The 15,121-nt window shown below is 62.5% G+C and overlaps 1 protein-coding gene across 1 annotated transcript in view; it reads left to right on the top strand.

Annotated features, from left to right (window-relative positions):
* The first annotated feature begins 6,211 nt into the window (after window positions 1–6,211).
* Window positions 6,212–15,121, top strand: part of LOC117642187 (protein Wnt-5b-like) — a 40,109-nt gene continuing 31,199 nt past the window's right edge. The window contains exon 1 of the mRNA XM_034380123.1: window positions 6,212–6,300. The gene's annotated coding sequence lies outside the window, so the exon portion shown is untranslated. The remainder of the gene's footprint in view (window positions 6,301–15,121) is intronic.

Genomic DNA, 15,121 nt, shown 5'->3' with positions numbered 1-15,121 from the left:
CTGAACCCCGATAGGCTAGGTTTGGACACGACGACCCCACTGCCGCCGGCGCCGGCTACCTCCACCTCCAGTGTCATGACCGACCCGAACGCGACAAATTAAAATTCCATCGTCCTTTTCCGAAACACCGCCCCACTAATGAATCGCTTTCCGGCCCATTCCGAGACGAGACGAGAGCCATCCGAGGAGTATTTCCCAGGACGTTCGGCCCGCCGCCACCATCGGCCGCCATCGGCCGCCATCGGCCCAACGGAACCGTCGCCAGTCGCCGTCAACTTTCCCTCGAGTCATCAGTCGCTTCTGTCCAATTTTATCGCCGCGTTTCTTGTCGAAGCGTCAACGCGCCGAGCAGAAGCTCGTGTCGGACAAGCGCGCCAATCCGCAACGGCCAAACTCACGGACCTCACACGGTGGCGAAGCACCGGCCTCACAGAGGTTGGTTGAACGCGAATAAGTATCGGAAAGTTGACGAATTTGCTGACTTTGGGCGGCCATTGCGTCCAATTTACCGACCAAGACCCCACTCTTTCATGTTCCGCCTCGGGAACGCCTTAACCGCACTTTGTTTGGAGCGGCGGCCTCGCAAAGTTGTCGAAAGGCGGATGTTCCCAGCGTTCCTTGGGGGTGCGAGTGAGACAAGACGACTGTTGGGAACGAGCCTGCTGCCGATACCGTGCCGGATCGTTATTCGCACTCGCGCCGTCTTTCCCGGTCTTTCCGGGCGCGGGCGGCGCGGGCGGCGCAGGTGTGAGTTACGAGCGCGGCCGCGGGGGGCGCCACCACCGTGCACGCCGTGCAGCGCCGCCACCCGTCCCGTTCGCGCGCGTTTCCGAACTAACGATCATTTCATGACAGTCGTTACTCACAGAAGGAGTTGAACCGAGAGGCCGCCCCCGGGCCGTCGGTGTGAGCGTCAGGTCGCCGTCGGCGCTTCCTCCTCCTCCTCCTCCTCCTCCTCCTCTTCCTCCTCCGGGAGGTCCGCGACGAGAGGCTGCGCTCTGTCTCCCTCGCACACTCACGGTGGCGTTCCGCACGGATGCGAGAGAGACAGAGCGACGAAGCCCTGTGCGCATTTGCGATACTCAATTATTCCGTTTAGGGCAACAATCATCAGTGCCGGGCTAGTCGGTTTCGCAAACACGTCGGAGTCGCTTTGATTTCCTGGCGGGGCGGGGGCAGGGGCGGGGGCAGTACATGTGGCGATGTGTGGAGGCGCACTGGAGGCGGACTGGAGGCGCCACTGGAGCCTGCCTCTCTCGCTCTCGCGGGGCGCCGTCCAGAGAGTCCACAGGTGCGAGAGAGAGCGGCGAGACGCAGCCCGCCCAGCGCTCCGTGTAAATCATTTCTGGAACTGGCTTTACTTTCCGAGCGCAAACAGACGCTGAATCAAACAAGCACTAAACGGAGTGGAGCAGGCAGGGCGCGCCGCTGCAGCCGCGGGGGTGGCGGAGGCAGGCCGGCGGGGCCGCGCTCAAGGACTTCCTGGAGGCCATCATCGAAATCGAAATCATCGAGATTGCTAATCATCGAAAATGCGTGTGCCACCGACAAGTGGCCTTCTCGTGGCGAAGCGGCGCAAAGCAACGCACAGCGCGGCCTGCTCATCACCAAATGGAACGGGACGCGTCCCCCCCGGGGAGTCGTTGTCGTCGCTCTGTCTCTCTCGCACCCACACGGGACGCCCCATGAGTGCGAGAGAGACAGAGCGACAGTCCGCTGCGCCGTATTTGAAAGCGCTACTCCTCTTTACACACAAAGGGATCACAATAGACGAGAGGCACGGCACAAGCCCCGTGCAAACACTACACAGGGCCCCTAACCCCGAAGCCAAAGCGGCAACCCGCACGGCAGCACACCGGGCCACGCCGGGCCGGGCCACGTCAGGCTCGTGAAACATTTACTCAGCATTGTCAACAAGGACACCCTAATGGCTATGCACCTCTCGCTCCCACCCCCACCCCCACCCCCGCCTCCGCCCGCGCGCACCACTGGAGAGTGATGCCATCCAAGCAGCGCTCCTCGCCGCGAAGCTAGACGCGAAGCTAGACGCGAAGCCCCGCGGGACGACTCGCGATCCACCAATCTAAGCAGCCGGCGCGGTGGATCAGTTGACCTGCCTCTCTGCAGGCCTGCCCATATTTCTACTCTGAAATATTAAATTCCCATTGTTTTCCCTTTTGGCTGACCTACCACTCAGTTGACCTTTCCCATAGAAATAGTAAATAGAAATAGAGAATGTAAAAATTTTAAATATGTGGACTTGACATGAACCTCGGAACTAGAGTCCCACATTTTTTAATCGCGCCAGTGAACCTATTCCAACCCGCGATCACTGTTTTGTTCATCAATCGAGCTCCCCAATTTTGTCCTTTTGTGCGCTTTTAATCACACTCAGCGCATACTAGTCCCGCGGTGAAAAATTTCCAGGACGAAGGGCCGGACTACGACGTATGCCCAAAACAAATCGGAACGCTTTGTATACCCGCGGAGTACGTGTGTGGAATGGAACGGGTGCTGCGGCCGCCGCGCTCCGCTTCGCCCTGACTTCGCAGTGCAGGAGAAATGAATGTGTTCCAATCAAGCGATTGCCACGCCCAGACTGCCCAGACGCACGACCGAAGAAGAACGCAACGCGGCTGGACTTTGGTTGGTGTCCAGCGCTCATCGGTCCAGTGCCTCCCCCCCCCCCCCCCTCTCCCCTCTCCCCCTCCCCCTTCCCCTCTCCCCCTCCCCTACCCCCTCCCCCTCCCCCTGAGCCTTGGAGGGCGATTCGGCCCGCGTAACTTGTTAACAATTTCCTGCATCAACGCTCGGAAACATCATCGCCCTACTACCGGGTGGGTCCGCGGAGCAGCGGCGAGGGGAGAGGGGAGCTCCATCGGGGAGCACAAGCCTTTGTCACTTGACACCCGAATGTCGTGTCGCGCCACTGCCATGTCCCCTGCCCCTCCCCGCGCCCTCCCCTCCCCGCTCCCGTCTAGAGCAGTGTCTGCTGATCGTGGTCGGTACAGTCGGGATCCGCATTGTTGCGTCAGGATGCACTGTTCGTCTCCTTGGCACTCTGCGCGGCGCCCCACGAGTGCGAGAGAGACGACAGCGGGGTGACGCGCGGTGCCAGTGGGCCGCGACCTACCCCCAGCCGTGCCGCGCCGCCGAGCCGACCCGGTCCAACAGTGTGTCCAACACCTGCGCGTCCGCAGCGTCCGCAGCGTCGCCCGATTGGCCGCATCGCCTTTGTGTCCAACTTCATTGCTCTTTTTCTCTCTCCTTCTCTCTTTCTTCCCCCTCGCCACTGGCGGTCTTTGTCACACTCCGTCGGGGCGCTGCTCCTCCCCGGGTCCTCGCAGGACGTCGCAGGACACGGAAACTTGAGCGCCAGAGGCGGGGAGCGTTCCTTCAGTCGGCCGCTTATGGTCTCTAGGAGGCCAGTTTGGTTTCTACGAGGAGGGGACTCGAAGATATCAAACTGGCCTCACAGAAACCAACCTGGCCTGGCAGAAATCAAAACCACCCTGCATAGAAGGTCTTTTTTCGTCAATCGGTGCCCACATCGCACCGCCCCACCCAGCCGCTGTCCTGCCCTCTATCGTACCCGAATGACCAATCAGACGCTGCACTGCTCTCCCATTATTCTATACCATTCTTTCCTAACCCACCGCCGATCCCACTCGAGGATAGAATGGGATGCTGTTTTCCGCCAAGACAGCCAAGACAGCGGGGCGGGGCGGGGCGGGGCGGGGCGGGGCGGGCGGGCGGGGCGGGGGGCGGGGCGGGGCGGGGCGGGGCGGGCGACCACACCCCCTTACGTGCCTTTTGCAGGGCAATGCAGGGCCGCCTCGAGACGCATCGCTTTACGCAACATTGACTCCGTCGCTTGTTCTCCGGCCACTACAACACCCTCCTGCTGCAGCCCGGCAAGCTGGCCCGCCAGCCCCGCCTGCACCGCACCGCGACGCTACTACTGTGCCAACATTTTGATCTGGATCCCGCGGCAACGCCTGAGTCGCCTGAGTCGACGCCTGCCGCGAACTTCTCGCGCCTGCCGCCAACTTCTCGCGCCGCGAACTCTTCGCACGGCATGCATATCGTTCCTTGCGCGCAACCTCTATTTTTTCGTCATTTTTGTTTTGTTTTTGCTGTTGCCGTGACACTTGGTCTAATCAAGCCGTTTGTACCGCCTCGGCGATACAGCGATAAGCGTGTACGAACAAGCCAGCGGAGCGGCGCGGATCCGCGGAGGCAAAGGAAGGGACACCGCGATTGAATCGTGGAGGCCCGGCGTGGCACTGCGTGGACAGTGGACGCCGACACCGTGCACGCGGGGTAGAGTGCCGCGGAGGAGGCCGCCGTCGATTCCGGTCCTAGGGGGTCCGCGAGCGAGGGACCCGAGGACCCGTCGGCTCGCCGGGCCCGACATCGTATTAGCCGACATCCTATACGACAATCTGATATCATTAGCACGGCGCCGGGATGGCTCCGAAACGCGTTTTCCGCCGTTGTCGTCTCTCTCGCACCCGTACGGCCTTACGGAACGCCCCGTGAGAGCGAGAGAGAGGGCTGCCTGCAGGGCGGTCGGCGCGCCGCTCGACGCGTTGCAAAGCGCCTTCCCCGCTGCCGCCGGAGCGCCGCGGTCAGGACTGTTGTGCGAGGGAAGTGCCTGCAGAAAGGGGCAGGCGAGAGAGAGACAGAGAGACGAAAAAGCGTTTCGGAACCTGACACGAGCTGATGGAATCGTCACGCGGCTCTTTCCGCGCGCCAGGTTGCCTGCGGCAGCAGAGAGAGAGAGAGAGAGAGAGAGAGAGAGAGAGAGAGAGAGAGAGAGAGAGAGAGAGAGAGAGAGAGAGAGAGAGAGAGAGAGAGGAGAGAGAGTTACCGGGAGGGGGGGAGCCCTGGTCGTAAAGGCCGAGACGGAGTGCAGCGGCAGCGCGGCGGCGCGGCGGAGCGGCGGCCCGGAGGTGCGTCCAGCATGTTGAATCCGAACAGCGCCCGCTCCGTCTCTCTCTCTCTCTCGCGCTGGGGGCGTTCGGCAGGGGTGCGAGAGAGACGGAGTGCGCAGTTCGAGCTGCAGGTGCGCCCAGGTGCGCCGTGGGAAGGGCGGCGGTGCACTGTACCCTGCGCGATCGTCGTAGGCCGTCTCTAGATTGGCTCCAGACCGATTCGCGATGACCGCCACACTGCGTCCTAATCGCCTCCAGAGCGTCTCCAAATGAGCCTAAGGCTGTCTCCAGTTCGCCTCGACCGTCACCAGCACGGCACGGCTCCACACGTGTGTGCACACCGCCTCCAAATGGCGTGCAGATCGGTTTCGCATATCGCCCCGGTGCGGGGCCTTCGACCGCTCTCGCCGGTCTCGCACCCCAACCTGGCCGTCTCCAAGATCGTCTCCTGATTCCAGGTTCGCACCGTCGCATGCCGGCCCGCCCCGCCCCGGCCCGCAGCATTGTCTCGACAAAACGGAATGTTGCTCGGCTGCACCCTTTAAATTATTCCGGAAAAACAAATACGCGGCCAGAGACACACATATCGCGTGCAGCGGGTAGGGGCGGGGAGGGAAGGCCGGACGGAGGGCAGGCAGGTAGAAGGTGTGGACGGCGGGAAGGGGGAAGGAGGAGGCGGACCGCGCGCCGCGCCGCGCCGAGGCGAGCAGGCGAGGGCGAGGAGGCAGAGGGGTTGGCGGCGTGCCGGCCCTTCTCTTCCCCTCCCGACGCTCCCGACGCCGCGCTCCTCGCTCCTCTCCAGCAGGCTGCCCAGCCCAGCGCGCGGCGCGGCGCGGCAGAGTCAGTCAGTCAGTCGCTGCCGAACCTCTGGCGTGGTCGCTGTGAATCGAACTGGTACCGCCGGCCGCCACCAGGTGGCGCACACGACGCGATCGGGAGACTTCGCTCCGCTTCGCGCGGCCCGCTTCCAGTGTAGTGCCTACCCAGTGGATACCCATCGGATACAGTGTGTGTGTGTGTGTGTGGCTTGTGTGAGTGTGTGTCCAGTGCAGGGCGTGAACATGAAGAAGGTGCCCTGGTGCGCCACGGCGGCCGCAGCACCTTAGAGCAGCGCGACGACGGCCGCCAGCATGTCGGGCACCGCGACGTCGGCGACGTCGGCCGCGGCGGCGGCTAGCGTCGCCCTGGTGCTGCTGCAGGCGGTGCTGCTGCTGCCCCAGCCCGCCCTCGCCGTGGTCGGCAACGTGACCAAGGAGGGCGCGCGGCCGCTGGACAGGGCGCTGGAGCGGCCCCTGGAGCGACCGGAGCACCGCGACCGCGAGCGCCACGAGCGGCCGGCCTACAACCACGGCCACAGCTGGATGTGAGTACAGAGAGAGGGCGGGGAAGTCCACCGCGGCGTCCCACAGTGGGCCAGAAGACCGGTGGAGGCGGCCAAAACCCTAGACGCGTTTGGAGCTCCAGAGTCGCTAAACAGGCCTCGAAACGAACATGTGACCCCACCAATGGGTTCCTCGTCGGGAGAGCAATCCATTGGTGGGGTCACACGTTCGGCTCGAGTCCCATTCAGCGACTCTGGAGCTCCAAACGCGTTTAGAGTTTTGGCCGCCTCCACCGGTCTTCTGGCCCACTGTGCGTCCGCGGCGTCCACGGACGGCGACGTCGTCGGGCCGCTGGGCCCCGAGCATGACGAATACGCCGGATTCTTTTTCCTCCCCCTGGAGAGTCGCTTTGCCATTATTGTCATCTCGTTATTTCTCGCGCCGCCGCGTCTCGCCTCTGCGTTACTCTAGCGTGCCCGTGTGTGTGTGTGTGTGTGTGTGTGTGTGTGTGTGTGTGTGTGTGTGTGTGTGCGTGTAGGTGTGTGTGTGTGTGTGTGATTGTGTGCGTGCTCCCCTCGCACTTGTGCCCGTAGTGCCGTGACCTCTCCGCCGCTCCGTGGCGTGTGAGATCGCGGACAGGGCACGGCACCGCAATGCGTGGCGACAACCACAATAAATCACTAGCGCGGCGTCCTCGCAACCCCAGGCCCTTCTTGAGGGGCCGCAAGAGGGGCGCCCCGCCGCCCGCGCCCCGGTGGTGGTAGTGCACCGCGCAGTGTTCGTTTCTCTCGTCTACTTATTTTAATAATCCGAACCGAAAGAGAAAAAGAGGACTGCGTTGCCTTTGTGTCGGGCTCGGCGGGCAAGGGGTAGGCCTTCTCGGCCTTCTCGGCCTTCTCCTCCAACAGCGCAGGCGGCGCAGGCGGCCCCGCTCCAAGACGCGCCGCCGCGTCGCGTTAGCCACGCCTCGCGGCGCAGCACGGCGCGGCGCGCTACGTTTGTTGTTACGCCCCTCTGTGGCGCGCTCATCGTAATCGCCACGTACAAAGTCAGCGTCTGTCTGTCTGTCTGTCTGTCTGTCTGTCTGTCTGTCTGTCTGTCTGTCTGTCTGTCTGCCTATCTGTCCGCCTGTCCGTAATGATGGCCGACTGTCCAGGCCAGCGAGGGTGGCAGTGCCGTGCCAGGAGGCAGAACACATTTAATTGGACGTTCTTTCCTCCTCACGGCCGACTAGACCGCGGTGCTTCGCCGCGCTCATTAGCAAAAGGGCTTTGAGTGGCTTACAGTGGCGCAGAGCGGAGCCCTTATTCCATTGACGGCCACCCTCCAGCGGCGGACTGATTCCGCGCGCTCAGCGCTTTCGTCGCGCCGTCGCTCCGTCTCTCTCGCACTCGCGGGGCGCGCCGTAGGGCCGTAGGGGTGCGAGGGAGACGGAGCGAGTGTTTGCAGTGCAGGCCGCGAGGACGCGCGGCGATGAGGAGCGAGCGGATCGCCGTCGCCGCGCTTTGAGGCCCGCCGCGCCGCCGCCCTCCACCTGTCGCTCCGTCTCTCTCGCACTCACGGGCCGCGCCCCACAGTGCCCGCACAGTGCCCGCGGGCCGCAGGGGTGCGAGAGAGACGGAGCCTGAATGGCTGGCCGTGCCGCGGCTTTGCGCGCTTTGCGTGTGCTGCACTTGCCAGGCTTATGCCTCCGTAACGCTCCGTCATGTCCTTTGCCGGCTTGGCGGCTTCGCAGTGTGCCGGCTGGGCTCGGCTCACGTCGTGTTCCGCTTTGGCCGCAGAGAGTCTGAGAGGCATTGAAATAAAGCCGCCCGATCGTGCGGGGAAACAGTTTGGCGAGACGACGCCGGACTGCAGGACGTCCTCCGCGGCTCCGCGGGCTGTCCTGACCTTTCCCGTCCTCCACCTCGACGAGTCGCTCTGTCTCCCTCGCACCCCTACGGGACGCCCCATGAGTGTCATGACAGAGCGGCCAGGGGGAGAAATGCACTCGGGGAGCGTATCTCCGGTGGGTTGCTCGTGTCACATACCACACTGTTATGGCCGCTGACCACCACACCTAGTGGACGCCGCGACACAAGGAGCTGCTTCCGAGAAAAAGGGCCCCGTGGCCGGACCAAGGGCCCACCAAGGGTCCCTCCTGCAGCACGGCGCGCAGGGCCGCGCGTAGGACCGCCTGGGACCGCGTAGGTAGTCCAAACAAACAGCACCGTGTTTGGCCAGCGTTACGACTGTAGGAACGGTTTCCCCTCAAATTAACGCCCTGTTCGTCTCGCTGGACTGACTGACTGGCTGGCTGACTTGCTGACTGCTGCCCGCGCCCTCTGTTTGCATTGTGGTGGCTGCCGGCCGTTCGGCCAGGGAGTGCTTAGCGTTAGGGAATTGAACTTAAGTCAATCCTAGAGACGCAGTTCGGATTTTTAGCAGTGGACCCTCCCCTAGCGTTTTGACGTGGCGTCTCGCATCCCGGCGAAAATTGGCCGTTTTGAGGCCTTCGCCGTCGGCACACAATCACTGCCGCGTCCGCCCCAACGAGTGCCTCCCCGAGGACCGGACGGGGACCGGAGGACCCGAGGGACCGGGGCAGGTCCCTGGGGGCAGGTCCCTGGGGGCAGGTCCCTGGGGGCAGGTCCCTGGGGGCGGGGCGGAGGCTGCCCGGGGGCGGGGCGCGGGGCGTTTAAATCACCCGGCGGCGCCTCGCTGCTGGCGCTTGTCTGCTGTTGTGTTGTTGTCTCGGAGAAAGCAAAGGATGTTTGGACTGAACGGAAACGAGCCTTCGAAGCGTCCTCGCCGGCTGCCGACTGCTTAACCGCAATTAAGGGGAGAATCAAGGGAAGGCCGTCCGGGCCGTCGGGGTGTTGGGACGTCCGAACCACGCCGTCAGCAGCGACGCCTCCGTGAGTGCGAGAGGGAAGCTGGGCGTTGAGTGTGCCGCGGGGTAGGCCGTGATATGATCGGCTTCTCGCATGACGCCGTGGCCGCCGTGGCGCGCGGACTGGTTTGATGCAGGACACTTTCCAGGCTCGGCAGCCTCGCAAAAACAGTTGTCGCGAAAGTCATACCGCCGTGGGCCGCGGGAGAGAGAGAGAGAGAGAGAGAGAGAGAGAGAGAGAGAGAGAGAGAGAGAGAGAGAGAGAGAGAGAGAGAGACATTCTGCCGCGGTGTGGCGAACGAGTTTGCTGCGAGGGTTTGACGCGGCCAGCGCCGTGCTGACAGCGGCGGGAAGGGTGCCCCGCCCCCGCACTCGTCCGTTTGAGGCACCCAGTTCCCAGGGCCTTTTCCTGCCGCGTCCACCAGCCGGCCGGCCAGCCTCTCGACGCAAGTGATTGAAACAGATCTACTACTATATCCCCCCCCCCTTTCCCCGCGGGGAATATCCGCGGGAACAGGTGGAGTGGGCTAGCGGGCTGGCGGGCCGCGGCCGGGCGGAGTGGCTGAACGGCCGCCTCTCTGTTTATGAGGTGATGAAAGCAATCAGAACGCCGTCCGCCGGCCGGCCGGCCAGCCAGCGGGCCGAGTGGTGGTGTTCAGATCACGGATAGCGCCCAGCCAGCCAGCCAGCCAGCCAGCCAGCCCCAGCCAGCCAGCCAGCACAGAACGCCAGCCAGCCAGCCAGCCAGCCAGCCAGCCAGCCACAGCCAGCCAGCCAGCCCAGCCAGCCAGCCAGCCAGCCAGCCCCGCCGCGCGCGTCAAATGTTGTTTGGATGGCGGCCCATCTCTACATACCACCACCACCACCTTATTTTGCGGAGCGATGCCGCGCGTCCTCTCCCTCTGTCTCTCTCGCGCCCTCACGGGGACGCCCCGCGAGTGCGAGAGAGACGTCCGCCAAATGAGGCGGTGGCGGTGCCGTTGCGATAATCCGCCGATTTATCGCCGGATTAACGCATTGTCTGGCGGTCGTCCGGGACGCCGGGACTCCAACTCCACTTCGACTTCGGTCGCCTCGTCGTCAAGGACGTTGGCCCGCCGCTGTATGCGACCGCCGCCCCGCAGAGGCTCCGACACAAATTTCCAACCAAATATACGGAAGATGCGAGTGCGGATTTGTGTGTGTGTGTGTGTGTGTGTGTGTCAACTGCGCTGGATATCCCTTGACCATAACCGTGGAACAAGTCATAGCGCCGTCGCAAGGGCGCTTCAAAATAACGGAGGTGTGCGTAATTTCGCGTAAATTACGGCCGCACCGTGTCGCGTCGCGGGGCGGGAACTTGCTCTTTTCTTTCTCTCTCCCCGCAGCGGCTGCACTGCGAGCGGGGTACTTGGCAAACGCAGTGCGCTGCGGGGCGTAACTGCTGTACGCGCCGGCCGGCCTGGACGCCTGGAGGCCGCTCCGTCCGCTCGGTCCGCCACCGCCACGGCGTTGCCGGCCGAGCCACGGCCGCGAGCAGCCACGCCTCCTACCGGGACTGTGACGAGAGGAGGCGCACGGCGGAGAAGGAGAGTGGTTTATTGCATCCCTCCGTGGGATGAAAGCAGCCATTAAGCGACGTGAAATTTGAGGAGCACTAAAGGCAAAATTATGTCCGCCTAGCGGCCATCACTCTAATGGACAGGTCCTTGTGGTGCAGCCTCGCGGCCTGCACCGCGCCGTCTCTCTCGCTCTCGCGGGACGGACTTGCGCGCGAAATGACGTAATTTGATTGGCTCTCTGTCCCTTCCCTCTGGTGGGCGGCGCGGCTTCTTGCGAGGCGTGTGCTGCGTGTGCAGTCGGAGCGGTCGGCCAGTCGGCGCAGGGAATTACCTTTTTGCTCATTTAGTTTATTCTGAACACGTCGGTGGGGCCGCCGCACCGCGCGCACCGCGAACCGTGTAACGCGGCGAACGCAGCGAACGCACCGCAAGCAGGTACCCGTGTAGTACCCGCCCTGCGTGCACGGACATGCACAGCAAGGGCGGCAGCAACAACAACAACATAACCTCAAACACAGCCTCAGAAAGGTGACGGTGAGGTTATACAGTCGCCATCACCGCATCACCTCTCTTCAACAGCTTACGACAACCCAACCCCCGTTCTGTCGCTGCCTTTTGCGACCGTTTCATTTTGCACTCGTGCGTGCAGCGACGCAGGATGATTCTTGGGATTGTCTTCTTCGAGCTGCTGCCGCGGCTGCTGCCGGCGGCGGATCACAGTACTTGATGCCTTCGGCCCCTTACATGATGGATGGAATGCCGTTCTTAAAGCTGGGCCATAATGAGCTTCCATTACCTCTCACGCGTGTGTGTGTGTGTGTGTGTGTGTGCGCGCGCGCGCGTGTGTGTGTGTGTACATTTTACACGCTGCCCCCTCGGCGCTACCGTGGTGGTGATCCCGGATTAATAACCCCCAGCCACGCTTGCCTACGGCCTGGTAATTACAGTGTGCTGCACACACCGACGCGGCCGCATCATCGCGATGCACCGAGGCAACTCAATGTCGGATGGTCATCACCACCACCGCCGTCACGGGTTCGAGTCCAGCTGACCCCCTTTTTTTGTTTACGTGCGCTTTTGTTTTGGGATGAGTATGTACGTTGTAGTAGTATCGACAGTCACATCGAGTATTTTCAATGCAAGTATTTTTCAAGTGGACACGAGTATTTTTTTTGACAGAAGCATCGCGTCAGGTGGAAATTGAAGTACAGCGCTTGAAGCGCGCAACGCTCAAGACAGGAGGGCGCCATTTTATTACTGTCCAGCAAGACTTTTTTTGCCAAAGCTGTGTTTTGTTTTTAGTCCTCTGCCGTTCAGATGCACTCACTTTCCTGCCTTGTTTCTGGATTGGCGGAAGCGCCCGGACGAGTTTCACCAATCACAGCTCACGGCGGCAGGCACCGCGGCCACCGCGGGCACGCATATGGGATCAGGTTCCAGCCGTCCACACCTCTGCGGGAAGGGTGTTGGCTGTAATTCCATTAGGCGTGACAAACAGTCGCAAACGGAAACAAGGGAGCCTCCGTTCGTGTTTCCATCTTCTTTTTTCGTCGCGTTGTTTTGCATTTGGTTTAACATGTAAGGAGTCAGGTAAAGGTGCTTCCGCGAGGGAAGACTTCTTTGAGCCTCGCGAGGTTTATAGTTTCTTAAGTTGTAAGTCTTGCTGAGTCTTTGGTCCGGAGCTGCTGCTGCCTACTGATGCCAAGAGATGCTGGAGTCTCGAGTCCCGCATCGAGACTATCGAGCCACCACACTGCTGAGTCTTTGGTCCGGAGCTGCTGCTGCCTACTGATGCCAAGAGAGGCTGGAGTCTCGAGTCCCGCATCGAGACTATCGAGCCACCACACTGCTGAGTCTTTGGTCCGGAGCTGCTGCTGCCTACTGATGCCAAGAGATGCTGGAGTCTCGAGTCCCGCATCGAGACTATCGAGCCACCACACTGTCGCCTCCGAGAGCTCGCCGCTCAGACTGCCGGACGTAAAAACTGGAACCTGTCGACTGGGGACGTCTTCATCGATGGCGGTTTAACCTTCCCTCCTCGCCGGAGTCTCCAGCAGCACTTCCAGGAGCCCCGGTCGGCTGGAGCCCTGCAGGCTCTCTCTGTCTCCCTCCCACCCATGCGGGCTGCCACTTAAGCGCGCAGGGAGAGAGAGAGAGAGAGTCTAGAGTGGCCAATCGGTTCTCGCGACGGCCCCGCCGGCTCCAGCCGACTCGGTTATCACACGCCGGTGGGCGCAAAAATAATTACAAGCCTGGCGTCGTCCGTCGGACGGTTCCATCGGGCGGCGGTTCGTTCGGTTCGTTCGGGATGCTCCTTGTCTCATAATTCGTGGCATTTCGTTTCCAAGCCGAACGACGCGCTGGTGCTGGCTGTAAACGTGTCCGAGGCCCTGCCGTGGCCCTGCCGTGGGCCTGCCTTGGCGGCGAAGGTTACGACGAACGCACCTCTAAAGCCCCCACGGGCTGGAAGTGCTGGAGGCGCTGGAAGGGAAAGGCTAATCACCACCACGCTGTAACAGTCATCCACGCCTCCTCCCTTCTTTAAACTCTCGCGACGCAGAAATACGCACGTACGTACCGATTTGTGTCGCGATTGCGTGGAAAAGTATACAAGGGCCGATTCGGGAGGCTTGGCTCTTGGCCCAGGGCGTTGCACGCGGATTCGGCACTGTAAAATTAAGGGGACTTGTCCCCGCCGTGTACCCGCTACACTGGCACCCGACCCGCGCAGCAGGCCGAGTCCAGCCAGTGCTTTCGGCGATCTGTCTCTCTCGTTGGGCGTCCCGTAGGGGTGCGAGAGAGACAGAGCGACGCTGCTGCATTGCGACGCATTGCGACGTCCCGTGTCGCCGCGTCCCGCTTGAACCTGTTCCGCGCGCTCGTCTCGCAGAACATTCCGCACAGTCGTCTCTGTCCCTCCCGCACTCACGGCGCGCGGCGCGAGAGAGACAGAGCGACGCCGCGGAGTCCGCCGGCCGACCGACCGTCCGCGGAGTGCCCTCGTGTGCAAATACCCTGTAATTTAGCCTTCGCGACAAGTTACGCGTCGCGTTGTTTGTCGTCAACAAAGTTGAGGCGCGTCGCGGAGCTTGGCGGAGCGCTGCCAAGGGAGGCTGTATGAAACTCCGGGTATGTACACTCGGAGTGGATCGGGACGACGATGATGACGAGGATGATGGTCGCGGGGACGAGACCGCGCGCCGGAAATGGCGCCGTTCTTTGGGATTCAGCGAGGTGAGCAGCCGGACAGAAATAACCAAACGCCATGATGCCGTGTCGACTGTGTCCGTCCGGCAGTCCATCGGGGAGCGTTGGCCGGCCGCCTGGCCCAAGGGCTGGCCGTCGCGGCGCGGCGCCACCCTCACCCTGGACACTCGGGCCAAGTTTCGCTGCTTTGACTATGCCTACCGCGGCTTTGTTGTTGTGTATAGTTTTTGGAAGTTTGTCGATCGGCCGCGCTGCGACGAGGACCAGCGCCAGGAGGTTCCCGGAGGCTCCCCTTGCTCGCGTGATCGCGCTCGCGGAACAACATGTGCGGGGCCGCCGACGCTGCCGGGGGTGCGGCAGCACAAGCAGAGCGGGCAGCGCGCGGCTCACTGTGAAAGAAATTAATGTGGTGTAAATACCCCTCGGGGCATCAGCGCGACGGTGGCGCGCCCTGCCGGCAGGGGGAGAAGAAGGAGGAGGAGGAGGCGGAGGCAGCAGTGATTGGGGGAGATCGCTCAATCCGAGCGGCGACGACGCCGCCGCCGCCGCCGCCCGGACGGCCTGGACGCCGGACGGAGAGGTTGTTGAGCAACGACCGCGCTAGTCATGCCCTATAAATGGGCAAATAACAAAAAGGGAGGGGCGCGAGTGACGTGCAGCAGCCGCAGCGGCGCGCGGAGGAGTGGGCGGGGCGGAGACGGGGAGGGAGAGAGGGAGGATGATCGCCGAAATAACATGACGTCCCCGTCAATGGAGCCGTGCAGGGCCGTGCGCCGGTGCAGCGACCGGCCGGCAGGCCGGCCCTGAAGATGCAGTGCTCACGTCCGTTCCTGGCCCGTCCGTCCGTCCGTCCGTCTTTATGTTTCCCGTCACTTGGCTGCTGCGTCGCGTTGTCTGCTGCTCTTATGTACCTCGCGTCCGCGGCGCGCCGCCGCCGCGCGTTGCAAACCATTTTATTTTTCATAACATCTGAATGGCGCACGAATTTTTCATCCTCGTTCCCCACGCGTGCAGCCAGGCCGTCCGGGAGGGCGTGGCCGCGAGGCGTGGCGGGCCTTCGTCGTCGTCGAGTCGACTTGCCAATTATTACTGGGGCCAGACAGCCAAACCTACACACCGCGGCGCAGTCTCGGTGAATATTTCAGCTGGTGTGTGTGTGTGTGTGTGTGTGTGTGTGTGTGTGTGTGTGTGTGTGCGTGTGTGTGTGTGTGTTGCATTACTCAACGCTTTGACGGGCGGAGG

Source organism: Thrips palmi, unplaced genomic scaffold (genome assembly GCF_012932325.1).
Source record: "Thrips palmi isolate BJ-2018 unplaced genomic scaffold, TpBJ-2018v1 HiC_scaffold_16, whole genome shotgun sequence".
NCBI classification, from domain to species: domain Eukaryota; kingdom Metazoa; phylum Arthropoda; class Insecta; order Thysanoptera; family Thripidae; genus Thrips; species Thrips palmi.
This window is presented reverse-complemented; position numbering and strand designations above follow the sequence as displayed.